We start from the raw sequence: 14,131 nt of genomic DNA, 5'->3' as shown, positions 1-14,131 counted from the left end.
GGAGGGAGGGGGGAAAGAGGAGGGACACCGCTTTGTCTCGTCACAGCGCGAGCGGCGCCTTCAGAGATGCCGCCTTCAGAGAAGGCACTGGCACAACACTACCTACCCACGTGGCCCATTGTTTTCAGGGGGTTTTTGTTGCAGAGGGGTCCCCTGGGTTGTATAAGCGGTGCGGTTTGGGAGCTGTGCTTTCACCAGGTCTTCAGCCTGCTCTGCCCAACGTACGGGCAATGGCCAGGACTCCAGCTCAGGAGTCCCCTAAACCTCGCCAAACTCCACCCTCCTGGAGTCCACAGCATTGAGCCGCAGGGCAGTTAAAGGAAGGCCAAAATGTATTCATTCTGCGGTAATGTCAGAAGCGAGTTGAGGGTTGTTCATTCGTTCAGTCGCTTCCAACTCTTCGTGACCTACAGCTCCCTGTAGGTTGTCACCACCCCCAGCTCCTTCAGAGTCAAGCCAGTCACTTCAAGGATACCATCCATCCACCTTGCCTTTCAGGCCGTAGCCAAGATTTTGATTGGGGGGGGGGGGGGGGCTCAGGATCTACCTTAGCAAACCTTTTGTATCATTGTCCCAATATCCCCATGCATATGTTTACTCATATCATGGTGATCAGATCATGATATGAGTAAACATAACAGTTTAAATAATGTACCAGTAAGGCCTTCTCGCAGACCACCCTGAGAATTTCGGGGGGGGGGGGGTAAGCCCCTCAAGCCCCCCCCCCCCCCCCCCCCCGCTACGGGCCTGTTGCCTTTGGTCAGCCCCTCTTCCTTTTTCCTTCCATTTTCCCCAGCATCATTGTCTTCTCTAAGCTTTCCTGTCTTCTCATGATGTGGCTAAAATACTTCATCTTGGCCTCTACTATCCTTCCCTCCAATGAGCAGTCGGGCTTTATTTCCTGAAGTATGGACTGGTTGGATCTTCTCGCAGTCCAGGGCACTCTCAGAACTTTCCTCCAGCACCACAGTTCAAAAGCATCTATCTTCCTTCGCTCAGCCTTCCCTATAGTCCAGCTTTCACATCCGTAGGGGACTATGGGGAATACCATTGCTTTAATTATGCAGATCTTTGTTGCCAGTGTGATGTCTCTACTCTTCACTATTTTATCAAGATTGGTTATTGCTCTCTTCCTAAGAAGTAAGCGTCTCCTGATTTCCTGCAGTTGAGGGCACAGTTTATTTATTACAAACTGTACCCACTACGCATTGCTATGGCCAGCCTCTCCTTCCTCTCTTCCTCTCTCTCCTTCCCTCCGTTTCAGTCTTTCCTTTTCTCCTTCCTTCCTTCTCTTCCTCATCCCTTCCTTCCCCCCTTTTTCTTTCCTTTCCCTTTTTTCCCCTTCTTTGCCTATTCTTGGACTGCAACTCCCAGTATTCCTCCTGATCAATCTACCTATCTATCTGGAGGACTGCTGGGAATTTGCAGTCCAGGAATAGGAAACTGGAAGTATCCAGGGATTCGGATGCTCTCAAATCCAAGGAGAAGAAAGCTTGCAGCTTGGAAGCAGTGCATTTGGATCATCCCCCTCTCCTAAAGGGCCTGGTCTAGGGGATGCTGGGAGCTGTAGTCTGGAAGATAGTGTGGATATTCTATTGTGTTTTTTTTTGCCGGGGGAGTCGTTTTTGTGCATGCACTGTAGCATCTTTTTTTTCTTTTTCTTTTTGGCTTTCTAAGTCCCTTCTGTTGTGTTTTTCAGTGTTTTTATGAGTGATGATCACTCATTGGCCTGATAGGTGTATTGTGTTCAAATTTGGTGTCAATTCATCCAGTGGTTTTTGAGTAATGTTAATCCCACAAATGAACATTACATTTTTATTTATATAGATTGATTTATTTATTTATCAGACTTATATACCACCTTTCTCGGCCCGGAGGCAACTCAAGGCGGTTCACAGTCGGCAACAATTCGATGCCTCAACAATTATAAATACAATTAAAACAATTATAAAATACAATTAAAATATTTAGCAATATAAAAACTGCACAAAGCCAAAAGCATAATCATAATATGTTAAAATGCATTTTAAAAAACACACTTTTTTAAAAAAAACTTGGCATTCTTCTAAATTTCCTTTGTTCAGAAGCTGGCCACTTGGAGTGCCTCTGGTGTCGCTTTGAGAAGGTCCTCCATTGTGCTTATGGCAGGGCTTCATGTTGCTTTGTAGCATTGCAGCAGGTGGTCAGTGGTTTGTTCTCCTCCACACTTGCATGTTGTGGACTCCACTTTGCAGCCCCATTTCTTAAGGTTAGCTCTGCATCTCATGATGCCAGAGTGTAGCCTGTTCAGGTCACCCAATCTTCTTTGTGCCCAGGAGGGAGTCTCCTGTCCGGTCTCAGTTACTGATTAAGGTGGTGGGTTTTAACCTGCCACTTTTGCGTTCTTGCTTGCTGAGGTGTTCCTGCAAGTACCTCTCTCAATCTTAGGAAGCTGTTTCTTGATTTAAGCTGTTGCCATGCTGGCTGATATCCAAACAGATGATGGGCCAGAGATGTCACTGCCTCGGTTCTTTCATTGTTGGCTGCTACTTCCTGACGGATGCCAGTTAGTGCAATACTAACTAAAAGTATCCCCCGGTGATGCAATGGCTTAAACCCTTGTGCCGGGACTGAAGACTGACAGGGGAGAGCACGGATGACCACTCTGTTAGCTCTGGCTCCCCATGCAGGGACATGAGAGAAGCCTCCCACAAGGATGGTAAAACATCAAAACATCTGGGCGTCCCCTGGGCAACGTCCTTTCAGACGGCTAATTCTCCCACACCAGAAGTGGCTTGCAGTTTCTCAAGCTGCTCCTAACACGAAAAAAACCCACAAAAAACCCAGCTAAATTGCATAATTTCTCCAGTGGTGTGGGGCAGAGACCTCCTGTGATAACTTGGCATGTCTCATTAAGAGCCATAGCCACTGTTTTAACATGGTGCGATGTATCCCACACGGCACTATGGATGCACCTTTGCCATGGAATTAGGCATAGACTACACTGCTGCACAGGGGAGCAGACTGAGTCTAGGTGGGCAACAAAATCAAACCAGTTCCAAAGTGGTCTGATGCAGGTTTCTATCTTCTAAGGGTCATTGAGGACCATAATTGCATGAAAGAGGTGGTATGGGATCCTTCATATTAGAGAACATTCAGTATCCTAACTGAGGTACAGTTTCCTTGTTTTCTCAAGTTGCTCGTGACACACACAAAAAAAATCTATGTTGGGGTCATAAATCTGACAGTAACCTAGTGACAGCTTTATAGCCGTTTACACAAATCTGTTGTGCAGTGTTTACAGTGGACTCTGCAGAGGATGCTTATGCTATACTTCATAAAAAGAAAGACCAGCCTGTTTCGTAAAGCCGATTTGGTATCAATAGATGTTTGATTTTTAAACCTATTTTAAGTAAGCATTGGAAATGATTATCAGTAAAGACTTTATTTTTATACCACCCATGTTATAATTTCTCAAGTAGAAAGAATTTATTACATGCTAAAGTAGTTTTCCTCATGATGCAGCTTTTCAGTCCTTGTCATTAAATGGACACATGACATTACATACACACACACCTTACAGTAAGACCTCCATATCAGCAGGGGAAAGGATCCCTGCTAGACCATGATTGCCTGAAACCGCATGTATTACCTCAGCATTGTGTAATAACATGCTTTCTGGTCCTGGTCTACCCTAGAATTGTATTGGAGAACTGCAGCTATTTATAAATGGCATGCAATATGTCACAAATGTGCACTCACAACTATATTGTAGAACTTTGTGGACACTTAGGGAAGTTGGTGCCTCTGAATTTACTAAAATCTACTTCTGAGTGAGTAGCATCTCAAGGGCTTGTGTCACCCATGCATTGATCGGTCCTCCTCTGCATTCATTTCTGGGCATTTCATTTTAAGAAAGATACAGAGAAGTAGCAGGTTCAGGGAACAGCAAGTATGATGATAAAACATGTGGAGTATAAAACAGATGAGGAAAAAGCTGGGCATGTTTAGCTTTGGTGAAGAGAAGACTGAGGAGTGCCATGATTGCAATTTTGAGGTAATGCAAGAGCTGTCTCCTAAAAAAAAAAGAAAAAAAAAGCTGGCTAACTACTTCCTGAGGACATTTTAGCTGCAGGTCCTGCTTTGAGCAGAGGGCAGGACTCGATGGCTTAGGAGGCCTCTTTCAGTTCCATGACTGGCTCAAGATCAAACCCCTGAGCTTCTTAGATTAATTAATTCCCCATGCCCTCTATCAATCTTTCTGCACACAAAACACATAGCCTGTGTGTGTGTGTGTTCTTAACTGCTGCTCTTTAATTCTTTTAGAAATGTTGGGCTCTTTTTTTTTCCTTGCAGACTAATCTATTACGGGGTTATCCCAGCTGTTTCTCCTGGCTTTAAGGGACTGAGCTGGAGGTCAAGGATAGTGTGGCAGTGCTATTTTAAGGTCAATGTGCTGGAAAGTAGGGGGAGGAGGGAAAGAGGACCATGGGAAAATCCTTTTGGTCTACTGTTATCACCACTTTGTTTGGCCAAATTGATCTACTTTGGAGGAAAATGTGTCTTATAAAGAATGTGTAAAGAGAAAAAAACCCCAGGTTTTTCAGTGAGACAAGATTCTTTCACAAGCTCTTTGATTATATAGCTCACACTGTGAAATTAGCTTTAAGGCTGTGACCCCTTCTTAAATTAGAGTTTGCTTTGTGTTGCAGATTTAATGGCTTAATATAGATGAGGTTTACAGAGCAGTACAAAGTAGTGCCTATCCTTAGGATGTAGTAACACTATATATTGCTTTGACACAGTATATGACTTTACACTGCCCATATAATGCAGTTTCAAACAGCATTATATGGCAGTGTAGATGGTTGACATCGAGTCCCGTAGGGGAAAGTATTTTGCTCCTGCAGCCAACACCATCATATAATGCCTGCACGGAGAAGAGAGCAGTTCTGTTTGCTTCAATAGGACTTTGAGACTATTCAGCATTCATCACAATCGGAACTTGGGAGAAATACTTTATTCAGATCAGAAGTAGTTATATGCACATGGGACAGTGGAGCTCAAAAGAAGTTACCTTTCTGTTGCTAATGGAGTTGAATACTTATTACCTGTCTTTTCCCTGTCCTTTCACATAATCAAGATGGCGGCTAGCCTCTGCCTGCACTGAAATCCCTTGATACCATCTTAATCCCAAAATAATAATATTGGAGACAGAGTGTAGTCCTATAACTCAAATATTTTGACATCTTTCTCTGATGAAAATGCCCGTGTAGCTTTGAAACCCTGCATGATGTGTTTTATACTTTGAAATTGACCTAATAAAGGTGTCACTGCTTGTGAATTTTATATTTTGTTTTATTTTTCTGCTTGGCCAATATCGGTACCCTTGTGAAAAGTTCAAAGGTATGTAATTTAATTTTTGGGAGGTTTCCTAACTGGGTCTTGATACTGATGGTGAAACAGCTGTACATGATTTTGCCCACTGTCTCTGACTCAGACAAGTCACCAGCCGTTGATGAAGAAAGACAGGAAGATTTGTTTCAAAACATTTTAGGGGATTTTCTACAAAGTTTGCTGCCATCTGTTTTCCTCACAACAAATCTTGTTTGATTGTGCATGAATTTATGTCAGGACTGCTGCACTGTATGAGAAATGTTATTTGCCCACAACATTATCATAGTTTTTAAATAATGCTATAAATAATAAAAAATACTTTCTCCTAGTTTTTCTCCAGAGAAGGAATGAAAATAAAAACACACTATATATATATATATATTCTTGAAATGAGCTTGCCGAGAAGGTACAGTTGATAGTATACTCAGCTCAGCATCCATAGTTTCTAAATATCCTAAAGACGCTAGATCCTGTCTAATTTTGTGATCCATAGGTCCTAAATATCCTAAAGACACCAGATCCAGTCTAAGCTTGAAAGCTAAGCAACGTTAGCTCTAGTTAGTGCTTGGATGGGATGCTGCCAGTTAATATTAGTTGCTGTAGGCTATATTTCAGAGGAAGAGACTGGCAAAAACACATCTGGGTATTCCTTGCCTAAGAAAACTAGCAAATTAATGGCTGTGCGATAAGTTGATAGGTGACATGAATGCACATTATTAATTTTCAGGGAGGAAAACATAGGATTCTTATAAAACATTTATAGTGTTCTTATAAATGTATTGGCAGAAGAAGCCCTTGAAAATAGTAATGGAAGATAATTGTTCTTTTTGTTATGAGGGCACAACAGACATCTATGATATTCATATCAACTGATACCTTATCTTACATTCTGTATTAATGTTCAGTGAAGGATTATTACATCAGCAACAACCATTTCTGGCATGAGTGGTGGCAAAACCACAACTGCAAAGAACAGTCATCTGTCCCCCATTACTATTAATTATGTTATATGCAAATTCCCTCTCCCCTATTCTTTTCATCTGAGAAAGGACTAGTTTGACTGGATATACATGTATTTTGCATCCCTTTATATACTACATTACAATCAACCCTCTGTATCCACAGTTTCTGTACCCATTGATTCAAACTTGCATAGCCTTGCATTTTTTTAAAATTCCCAAAAGTAAACCTTGATTTTGCCATTTTATATAAGGACGCTATTCTACTACACTACTGTACAAAATGGGACTTGGGCCTCCATGGATTTAGGCATCCACTGCAGGGGTGTGCCTAGAATCAAAACCCAGCTAATATTGTGGGCCTATGGTACAAAAACCTCTAAAAATAACCTTCATTTTTGAAATTTTGCATTACAAAATGATAGCAATTCTCAAAAGCTGAAAAGAACTCTCTTCCACAGTAAACTCTTTCCCAAAGAGCCACAAAGTAATTATAACATGACCTTCTCGCTGTGCATTGTGTTGTTTACTTAATATAGTTGCATCATCATGATTCAGCATAAGAACATGTTGATGGCTCATCTGGTGAAAACAGCATTAGAATGCCAAACTCTGTTCTAAGTGAAGGGGATTTTTTTTGGCATAGATTTATTTAATCATTAAGCTGCTCCTCTCAGACTTTCCTTTCCTTCTGTAACAACTGTTGCTGTGAGAATGTTTCCTTTTCCCCAGTTGAAAGAATTGTTGCAAAGAAAGAATAAATGTATTCTCCCACTCCATGGGGGCAGTGAGGGGGGCAAGAAAGGAATTTGTATGTACTCATCTGCTAGTTCAGCAATTCTGAAGGTCATTATGTGCATAGGGAGACTGGGATTATCTGAAACTCCTTTATGTTTCTTTGTCCTCTCCTAAATTTATCTCTGAATCCTCCAGTACAACTCTATGATAAACCTCTGGTGGAGCTTGGCCATAGAGTAATGCTAGAGGAATTAGAGCTCCCTAGAGAGAACATATTAATCAAATCAGTGAATAATCCAATCTGCAATAGTGAAACCTACACATGCAGAAAGATGGCTGTAGATAAGATCCACAGAGTCTCAACTAATTCCTATGTTGTTCTCATTTTGGCACCATGTAGAAGCATGGTGGTTTACAAAAAGCCTATGTTTTACACAGATTCATACTTGGGCATGGTTTGAATATATATTTTAACTGGCATTTAAAAATCAGATTTCTTTTAACCCTGTTTCTAGTGCTTAATACATTTCAACTGTTCGATTGGGTAAATGCTCTTGCAATTAATACTCCATTTCGTTTTTCTTTCCCATTGTTTTTAGGTTATTCCCCTACTTTCCCCTTTTGTCTTCAGCTTACTTCATTTGCTGGAAACAGAGTTCAAAATGCAGAAGTAGTTTTCACTCCACAAAGTGAAGATAAAACCAGGGGAGAGTGTGGACATTTGCTCTTCCTTGTAGATGTAGGCAAAAGCAAATAAGTCTGTGCATTCTTCCTTCTTTATATCCTTTGCCATCTTGGCCACAATGTGATGTGATCTTTAGATAGAAAGAAAGATGGAAATGTTTTAATTAATAAACAGCCAAACAAATAAGACATTCAAGTGTAAAGTTTTAACAATAAAGATACATGAATTAATACCACTATCAGGACTATTGTACCATGGTATTTTTAATTTAATGGATATGAAAGCTCATGGGGGGGGGGGGGTGTGTGACTCAATTTGAAACATGATGCTAGACAAGAATTTTACAGACACCATGGGCTGCCCCATAGAGAAATAAATGGGTCCTAGAAAAATCAAAATAGCCAGTATGGGTAAGTAGCTTGAGTGTTTTAATTCCCACTCAGCCATGGAAACCTGCTGGATGACACTCAGCTCCCGTGAAAGGGTCACCATAAAAACAGTCTGAAAGCACAAAACAACAAAAATCAAACCTCTTTTAAAACTCTCACTTGAAACCAGAATGACTAAACTGAAGCTATCCTACTTTCAACAAACAAGAAGCTATGACTCACTGAAGCAGCTGAGGAAAGTTGGAGGCAGTAGGAAAGCTACAAACCGTATTGTGCATGGCTTCATAATCCACAATATAGCTTCAAGGGCGGGTGAATTCTGCCTCTCAGTTAAATGTTCTTTCAATTCTCAAACTTCCAGCATTGCAGAGAGTGAGACAGTAAAACTTCTTCAGAACCAGAACTCTTAAATTTGCTGTGCTCACATTTCCTTACTCACTTTGCCTGTCCTGTTTCTTTTACTACCTAAACTATGTTTCTAAATGCTCAGCTGGAGGTCTGAGTGAGTAAATGTCTAGAAATTTGGAGACTGAAGAAAATTTTCATTGAGGGTGCAGACTTCTTATTTAGTGGGGAAACACCCTCATTTTGTCCCTTCACCTGCAACTATTTCCTTGCACAGTCCTTACTTTAAAAGACACTGACAAGTTTGGTAATAACATTTCTTGGTGGTCTTGTATTTTTTTAGATCAGCATAAGGTGAAGCTGACTTCAAGGTACATAATATTTTTTATGCAGTTTTTGAGATGGTTTGATCTTAAATGGACAGTTTAAACACATTACTTTAAAAGATCAACAAAAGCTCTGCTCTTGCTTGAGATTAAAACTGCTAAAACTGGTGTATCGATGTGGATTGATAAAGACAAATGACTGCATAAAAACAACCTTGGGCATTGTGGCTCCTCCAGCTGCTCTTTATTTACTTGTTTACTTTATTTTTATCCCACCTTTCTCCCCTTATAGGGACTCAAGGTGGCTAATCGTGTGTTTGACTTTTTGGATTATAGTTTCCAGAATCCTCCTGCCACTAACATGCCTTTTTTTGTAGTTAATGGTGCTAACTTAACTCGTATAATGCTTTAAGTATTACTATATCAGTTCATTTTCCCCTCTAGTTCACAAGACTTAACTCCGAGATCAATGACCTCCCCAACCCAGTTCTTTCAAAATATATTTCCAGGGTGTGATCCTGAAACAGTCTTCATTGCCCTGGCTAATGATCTACTAAACATAAAAGCCAGAGAGCTGCCTTGTTGATGCTTCTGTAGCTCTCAGAACCATTAAACATACTATCCAACTGGACAGATTTTGCAAGATGGGAGATGAAAGAACCATGTTAGATAATTAAAATCACGCAATCTGGTGACAGAGTCAAAGGCCATTCTGGTCGTTATTGCACATAATTCCACTTAACCTATTGCACTGCACTGTTGGCCAAAAACTTGGTCTCAGAGCCAAGTTTTTACTTTCTTTCTGAAAGTCAGGAGGGAGGGGGCTGACCTGAAGCCCTAAATGGCCTGGGATCATAATGCTTGAAATAATACCTCTTCTGATGTTATTTCAAGGATACCTGAATTAACAAAGTCTCTTGGCAATGAACCTTCTTTTTACAATGACCTTTAATGCTCACTTTACTCCTTTTCATCCTCATGTCTAGCTGGATGTGTTTGAGCAGCATTAGCACTGGGAGGCTTGTGAAGGTGAAGTTGAGAAACACAGATCTTATTGTGTCTGCAGTAAACTATTTATTTATTTATTTATTTAGCAAATCTCACCTCTATCGAGAGACTCGGGTCGGTTTCCAACAGTAATATCACAAACAGTCATTAAAACATCATATTACATATTAAGCTAAAACATTAAAATAGCAAAATGCAATCAAATAATTTCAATGGTCAGTCGTCACAATAAAATCGTTGTTCGTCATTCGTCGTCATCCTTCCATATCACAGAATATTGACTCACTCGTCGAAAGCCAATCGCCATAGCCAGGATGTAACCAAAGCGTACACCACCATGGCCAAGTCAGACTTCCCAAGGTACGGGCGCAGCTGGTGCACAAGTTTTAATTGTGCAAAAGCTCCCCTGACCACCGCTGAAACCTGGGGTTCCAGGCTCAGCGATGAGTCCAGGATCACTCCCAGGCTGCGAACCTAATACATTTTGAGCTGGGAAAGAATGGTATTACACTCTGATGCTACTATAGCTGTGTGTGCCTGCAAAACAGACAATAGCTGCCTCTAGAATTCTGTACTGATCATGTATGGAAAGCAAATAAGAAACAGAAGCTGATAAAAGACAACAAATAATCCCCAGATACACTTTAGAAGAAGCTTTCAAGCGATCTCAGAAAATTAAACTGTTTTTGCTTAATTCTGCAAAGTTTACTCAACCTGATAATTTCATTTAATGTGTGCATGTTATTTGTTTGGATAAAAAGTTTGCTGAAACACATTGAAATACAGTTATTTTTTGTGATGTAGGAACCTACCCTCATTATTTTCATGACTTTGGTTTCATTCCATTACAAGTTAAAACATACCTTTTTAGTAAATCCTAACTCTTTTTCCCCCAACATGTACATATGCATGGTTTTAAATGGCTCCAGACTTTTGAGCTGTATAATCTGTGTAAATTATTTAATGTGTTTTAAAATTATATTGTTTTAAAATGTAAATGGCTCTAGGTTCTTTAAGTTGATTGTATTTGTATGCCACACTGAAATCCCATGACAGAGGGGAGGATATAAATATGTTAATAAACAACTAAAGTAAACTGATGTTAACCGGGTGGAACGATATTACTTGTACTCCCAGAGTTCACATAACTCAGCTGTGACTGCTTTATTGTTTTAATTATTTACCTTGTAGCTTTATGTTCTGTTCTTCAACATTTAGTACTTCCGGGAAATCTGAAAATAGTAAAACAACACTCCACATAATAACAGCATAAAAAAGCCATTTTAGAAGTATACGCAGCTCAACCATTGGTAGCATAGGATTACTATGAGTAACAGTTATAAAACACAGTGAACAATAAAAAGGCAATTGCCTATCACTGAAAAGACATCCAGATAGGTTAGAAATGAGCTGATCTTGGTAGAGGTGCACACACACTTAAGTTGACAAAATGTTGATGAAGAAGCTTGTTTTTGAACTGCCTTTTTGTGCGTATTCAGCCTCCCTTTCCTCCATCTAGTAGAGAATATCTTCAGCAGCTTCAGCTCAGGGAAGATAGTGGGAGTCTGCGGAAACACAGATGTTATTTGTCAGGTAGCAGAAGTGTGGTTGCAGTACAGATTGAGCTGGGAAAGAATGGGATTTTACTTGCTAGTCGCGTCATAACTGCATGTGCCTGCCTATGACAAAAATAGTTACCTAGAGTTACCCAGATGTCAGAGGACTGATGCCCACCTACATTCCCCCTTCTCTGGTTCTGAGAAGGTATATCTTGCCTTCTCCTGGCCTTTCTTGCCTTTCCTTCCTTCCTTCCTTCCTTCCTTCCTTCCTTCCTTCCTTCCTTCCTCTATTTCCCTCATATTTCCTTCCTTCCTTCCCTCCCTCCTTTTTTATTTCTTCCCTCTTCCTCTGTTCTTCTCATACTTTTGTGTTGTCATTTCTTTCCATGTGACTTACCAGCAGCCAATCTGCTTCACTCCCTTTATTTCCCAGCCACATGATAGAGGGTCACTTCACCTAGCCACAGCCAATCGGCTTTGTTCCTTTCTCTTTTCTTTTGCTGTGAGCCCCAAAGCAGTGTGTATTTAAGTTGGGCAATGAAGGGCATGTGTGCCAGATTTGGTCCAAATCCATCATGGGATTTAGGAGCCATTGTGGCACAAACTATGTATGTATATATATCCACACACTGATACACACATAAAGAGATTGGATTGTTTGTTTTGAATAAAAAACGTTTACCGAAACCTGTTTGTTGTATGAATAGGAATCTATCCTTGTTTGCTAAGCGCTGTTTCTATTTTAGGACTATTTTAAGGAATTAGTGGCTAGAAATATATATATTTCATTAAGGATGTGTCTACACTGCAGAATTATGGGAGTTTGGCACCATTTTAACTGCCATGGTTCATTGCTATAGAATCCTAAGAATTGTATAAACTGAAGAATTTTAACTGCATTTTTAATACACTATTTCTGTTTAATTCTATTTCAATGTTTTTATTCTTTAGGTTTTACATTATATACTGCATTGTGTTGTCGAAGGCTTTCATGGCGATACATACTGTATTGTGCTGCCTGTGCATAAGACTGTAGACAGGACATAAATTCTGTGTGACCAACGGGATGCCGGGGATGCCTCAGATTAAAGGCCCTTGGATTTCCTTAAAACAGAGTCTTTAGATTGCTTAAAGATTCAACAAAGTTATTTATTATTGAAAACAAACAGGTACTTTAAGGCTTTCTTAATAGTCTATTGGCTCTCAATCTTGTCCACAGGGAACAGGCACTATCTTCATGACTGGTATTTTAACTAATGCTTAACTTCTAATCTGGGCAGTCTGTCTTTGCCTCTGTTGGCGTGGAGCCCCTACACCCGGTACCAACTGCTTCTGGCTTCCGCGAGAGACCCTTACCAAGCAGAGCTTTGTAGACTTCCAGGGGAAAAGGAGTTCAGGTTTCAGTGATGGCTGACTGAAGTCCCTCAGCAAAGGAGCTGTAAGGCTGTATAATCCTCGGCCAAGCTGTGGGCTGTATAACCCCGGCCAAGCTGTAGAAGACGAAGCTTTCTACAGGAGCTCTTGGTATTATGTCCCGCACGAAAGGCTTCTCTGTGTGGACTGAACCCAAATTGGCTCCTATTCCCTCCAAAACCCAAAGGGGGCAGGACCAGCGAACCTAACTATAATTGACAGGTGGCTTGCTCTATGATTGCAGCCAAAAGAAGCCACCTATCTGCAGAGTCCCTGCAGAGTCCCTGAAACTTAGAACTACAACAAACATTCAATGCAAAGAAAACAAAGTTGGAGCTCCTGGTACAGCTGTACCTGCACATGTATTGCTTTTATTGTTAGTTGCTTTGTATCTCTTTTTAAAGAAATAATAATAATAATAATAATGTTGATGGATGAAGAGATGAAGCTGTAACAATGTAAAAGCAACAGCATTTTTCTAGGATGAATGAAAATGTGTTTTTCAAAACTTAATTCAGATGTTTCCTTCTTTTCATAGCTTGGAATAAGGGATAGATGAATTAAAATAAAGGGTGCATTTTTGTGTCCTTTCTCTGTGTTTATAAATTTACACAAACCTTTTGTTAAATGCATGTTATAGTTATTTATTTATGACATTCATATGCTGCCCTTCTCACCCCGAAGGGGTCTCAGAGCGGCTTACAAAATATATAGAATCATAGAGTTGGAAGAGACCTCATGGGCCATCTAGTCCAACCCCCTGCCAAGAAGCAGGGAAATCACATTCAAAGCACCCCTGACGGATGGCCATCCAGCCTCTATTTAAAAGCTTCCAAAGATGGAATATACATACAATATATTATATTATTAGCAGAGTACAATATCAGTATTATATATTATTATATCGTACTATACCATTATATTGTAATATTATAAGTAATATTACATGTAATATAAATATATATAATTATATCATAGTATTATATTGTATTATATTATAACAAATATTATATGTATATACAATATATTATATTATATTACACTACATTATATTATTAGCATAGCACAGGAGACAAGGTGGAACTGTCTTCTGGCCCCTCTCTCTTCACTCTGGCCTAGAGTAGCATAAATAACCCCAGTGCGTTTAAAAAAACCAAAAAACACCACCTATTCCCTATGTTTGCTCCATCTCATCCTGGAAATGGCTCAAACTTAGCCTCCTGGTTTTCTGCTGATCAGACAGTAGTATCTTTAAATACTACATTTCCCACAATGCCCTTCTTTGGAGGCTTGCTTTTGCAAGTTATATATAGCTCACTATTAAATGCCTGTT

General features: G+C 40.0%; 1 long non-coding RNA gene across 1 annotated transcript; it reads right to left on the bottom strand.

Annotated features, from left to right (window-relative positions):
- Nucleotides 1-4,984: 4,984 nt before the first annotated feature.
- Nucleotides 4,985-13,765, bottom strand: LOC137096275 (uncharacterized). The gene is made up of 3 exons (XR_010909383.1): nt 12,742-13,765; nt 11,011-11,391; nt 4,985-7,888 (listed from the first exon to the last, which is right to left on the bottom strand). It is a non-coding gene; the product is annotated as an uncharacterized lncRNA (long non-coding RNA).
- Between the last annotated feature and the right edge of the window lie 366 nt (nt 13,766-14,131).

This window comes from Anolis sagrei, chromosome 1, assembly GCF_037176765.1.
Source record: "Anolis sagrei isolate rAnoSag1 chromosome 1, rAnoSag1.mat, whole genome shotgun sequence".
NCBI lineage: Eukaryota > Metazoa > Chordata > Lepidosauria > Squamata > Dactyloidae > Anolis > Anolis sagrei.
Note: the sequence above shows the minus strand (reverse complement) of the source record. Positions and strands in the feature narration are given on the sequence as shown.